The sequence below is a fragment of the Bison bison genome, unplaced genomic scaffold, assembly GCF_000754665.1.
Source record: "Bison bison bison isolate TAMUID 2011002044 unplaced genomic scaffold, Bison_UMD1.0 scf7180017864487, whole genome shotgun sequence".
In the NCBI taxonomy this organism is placed as follows: Eukaryota; Metazoa; Chordata; class Mammalia; order Artiodactyla; family Bovidae; genus Bison; species Bison bison.
Window position 1 is genome coordinate 2,264,398 of NW_011495047.1, and position 4,607 is coordinate 2,269,004.

Genomic DNA, 4,607 nt, shown 5'->3' on the forward strand with positions numbered 1-4,607 from the left:
TGAACTCCGGGAGTTGGTGATGGACAGGGAGGCCTGGAGTGCTGCAATTCATGGGGTCGCAAAGAGTTGGACACGACTGAGCGACTGAACTGAACTGAACTGAAGTCACCATATTTGGGGATAATTTAGTACACTCTGATAGATAATGCAATTACTTTTATAAGTTATTTATTTAGTATAACCTTCAAAAGAGTGAAAGTCATAAAGGCAGAAACCGCTTTTGACCTGGGTAGTACTTTATTTCTAGCACTTAGCACAGAACTTGATAAGTAATAGGTATTCAATAAAAGCATGTAAAGAAAATGAAAAAGTCAATGAATGCATGAACAAATCACTACTTGTCCAAAAATAAAGTGGAAGAAATGTCTTCCCCAATACTGAAAGTATTCAGGAATAATCTTTCTGTTTTTCATGGAAAAAAATTTGACAAATGAGAATTGGGTCAAGATTAAACTGGTTCATTTGGAAATTCTCTTTTATTGATTTCATGTCTCAATACATTCTTCTCTCTAAAATGAAACAAACTTCTTTCTAAGCACCCTTCATGCAATGCTATCTTCCACTAATTGAGCAAGTAATTCTTTTGAATAAAGTCAATTTGAAATACACTTCACACACACACACATACACACACACACACTCACTCCATATACCCATACATACATACCTATTTTAAAATAAAATTTCTGGTTATTTTTTTTTAAGGTTTATTTATTTTATTTTATTTTTAAACTTTACATAATTGTATTAGTTTTGCAAATTCTTACTTAGAATGTAATAGCAGGTAATATGATATACCTTCTCTTTCCAAAGATCTTGAACTTTTAGACCAGATACTTTAGATTTACATTTAATTTTGTCTCTTTCTAGATATCTGCTATGGGAAGATTCATTCATATATCTGATTTCCATATTCCATCTCCTGTTCAGATCTATTCTTTAAAATCAGTCTTAATTTATCCAATTATCTGCTGCATATATCCAATTCAATCTTTCACAAGCACCTTAAATCCAACATACCCACAAATTAAATAAATAATTATCTTAAACTATCCTACCAGCCCTACTTCACCTACTTACCCATCCCTACTTCTCCTTCATGTTCTATGTATTGGTTTGTTGTACCACCATCTAGTTGCTCAACTCATTCTAGATATTCATCCATTTCAACCACTCTGAGATTACTTTATAAGACTTAACTCAGAAATTGTTCTTTTTCTGAAGACTTCACTGGGCCTCTAGGCTAAACTGAGTTGCCACCTCTGTGTCTTGTGCATATTGGTGCCATAGCACTTGCCACATATTTGTTTAATTTTTTATACATCTCTTATGACATCTCTTGGAGAGGGCAATGGCACCCCACTCCAGTACTCTTGCCTGGCAAATCCCATGGACAGAGGAGCCTGGTATGCTACAGTCCATGGGGCCGCTAAGAGTTGGACACGACTGAGCGACTTCACTTTCACTTTTCACTTTCATGCATTGGAGAAGGAAATGGCAGCCCACTCCAGTGTTCTTGCCTGGAGGATCCCAGGGATGGCGGAGCCTGGTGGGCTGCTGTCTATGGGGTCGCACAGAGTCAGACACGGCTGAAGTGACTGAACTGAACTGAACTATGACATCTTTGTTCTTTGTAGGCAGACAAGAGATTCTATTCTTCTTTGTCTTCCTGAAACCAGAGTCTCACATATTTAGGCAGAAAACTGTTCAGTTTAGTTCAACAAATAATAAATATCACATTTCTTTATCTGTAAACTAGAAATAATGATTGGCCACCTCATGCGAAGAGTTGACTCATTGGAAAAGACTCTGATGCTGGGAGGGATTGAGGGCAAGAGGAGAAGGGGACAACAAAGGATGAGATGGCTGGATGGCATCACTGACTCGATGGACATGAGTCTGAGTGAACTCCGGGAGTTGGTGATGGACAGGGAGGCCTGGCGTGCTGCGATTCATGGGTTGCAAAGAGTCAGACACGACTGAGCGACTGAACTGATCTGATCTGATTATATTTAAATTGTGTATATGGATATGTGTGTATATACACATATATTCAGGTTGTAAATTTTTGAAAGCAGTTAGCTTAGAACACACAAGTGCCAAGAAAATAGTGAATCCTCAGAAATACTTTTGAAGATAAATGCAAATTAAGGAAATTCTGTTGTAGAAATTTAGGAACAAAAAGTTGGCAGTGTGAGAGATTGCCCTCATCTGCCAAAAAGTGAGATGTATGATTATAGATCAGATTATTCCAAGATTTTTAGTTTCCTAAGAAATGCAAGACTCTGTAAGTCCCTTTTATCTGTAAAATTCTGGGCTTTTTCTTTGTGTATCTGTGTGTGTCTCTATTTATGCACATAAATTTAGATTCCCATTGTCTTATCTGCTTTTTAAGAAAGTATACTATGCTCAGTCATGTGTACTATTGCTAGTTTCTAGGATGATATCTGCAACATAGTAAGGAGTTAGTAAATGTGTATTAGGTGAATACAACAATCACATATATTTTACATAATCAGCATCATTCTGTTTCTTAATGAGTGTTTACTGGTATCATTTTGTTCTATGTTCACTCAACTCCGGTAAATTGACTTTTGCAACTAAACTTCAATCTACATGGAAGAATCAGCTTTAAAAGATATATGTCCATTTTATAATCCTTGTTTCAGTGGATTCAATGCTACCTTTAGCTTCTTAATGTGTTTATGTCCATTCTTGCCGGAAAATAAATGATACCTAAGCTACACTTCACAGAACTCAGCCCTTGTCTTGTAATGAAAACACCATGGGAGGGATTTATACAGAAATTAGGTTTAGTAGTTAAACGGTTATTAGAATTTCAAATAAATCAATTCTTTCTTTTATGCTTTGGTTTGTTACCTTGATATAATATAGGTATAGTAAAGCACAGAAATATATTAAATGATACATTTATTTCCAGTTGGCTTCATTCCCCGATCAGGAGGTCTACTTGGCAAAGAGTTCAGGGTGAGCTAAAATCTAGAATATTTCAGGAATGAATTTGTAATTTTCCTCCCATTAGAAGAGCTCCAGTTGATGGGGAATAGCTACCTTGATGACTGAACCTGGGGAGTTTCTGAGGCACAGTGGGAAAAGGGCTGTGATGCTTGAGACCCGCCTTGTTATGGAAGTGAGGAATGGCTACAACTAAACCACACTTTGCTTTTCCTGGGCACTTGCTTCTGCCACCCAGCCAAGAGAGAGAGGTTGATGGGAGTTATATGTATCCTGAGTGTTGATAGTAACATTCAGAATCATCCAGTAAGTAATTGCATAGCAAGGAGCAGGGCTTCTGAGTATACGTAGAAATAAATCTTGGGATATAAGAAACCGTATTGTGGACAAAAAAAGCCTTCTGTTTTCTGTTATGAAAATATATATGTCTTATATAGAAAATAACATTTGGCAGGACTTTTAACTGGAAAGCAAAAGCCTTCTCACCAATATTAGAAAAAACTTTCCTAATTTTAAAAATGAAAACCCATGTCAAAGCTGTATATTGTCACCCTGCTTATTTAACTTATATGCAGAGGACATCATGAGAAACACTGGGCTGGAGGAAGAACAAGCTGGAATCAAGACTGCCGGGACAAATATCAATAACCTCAGATATGCAGATGACACCACCCTTATGGCAGAAAGCAAAGAAGAACTAAAGAGGCTCTTGATGAAAATGAAAGAGGAGAGTGAAAAAATTGGCTTAAAGCTCAACATTCAGAAGCTGAAGATCGTGGCATCCGATCCCCTCACTTCATGGCAAATAGATGGGGAAACAGTGGAAACAGTGGCTGACTTTATTTTTCTGGGCTCCAAAATCACTGTAGATGGTGATTGCAGCCATGAAATTAAAAGATGCTTATTCCTTGGAAGGAAAGTTATGACCAACCTAGACAGCATATTGAAAAGCAGAGACATTACTTTGCCAACAAAGGTCCATCTAGTCAAGGCTATGGTTTTTTCCAGTGATCATGTATGGATGTGAGAGTTGGACTGTGAAGAAAGCTGAGCACCGAAGAATTGATGCTTTTGAACTGTGGTGTTGGAGAAGACTCTTGAGAGTCCCTTGGACTGTAAGGAGATCCAACCTGTCCATCCTAGAGGAGATCAGTCCTGGATGTTCATTGGAGGGACTGATGTTGAAGCTGAAACTCCAATATTTTGACCACCTCATTTGAAGAGCTGACTCATTTGAAAAGACCTTGATGCTGGGAAAGATTGAGGGCAGGAGGAAAAGGCAACGACAGAGGATGAGATGGCTGGATGGCATCCCTGACTCAATGCACATGGGTTTAGGTGGACTCCAGGAGTTGGTGATGGACAGGGAGGCCTGGAGTGCTGCGGTTCATGGGGCAAAGAGTTGGACATGACTGAGCGATTGAACTGAACTGAACAGTTTCTTTATGAGCTGAGCCTAGCTTGTGAGTGTCCAAAATATTAACTGAATATTCTTTCACCATTATCCTGGAGTCTAGATCACTTCAGTTCAGTTCAGTTCAGTTCAGTTGCTCAGTCGTGTCCAACTCTTTGCGACCCCATGAACTGCAGCACACCAGGCCTCCCTGTCCATCACCAACTCCCGGAGTTCA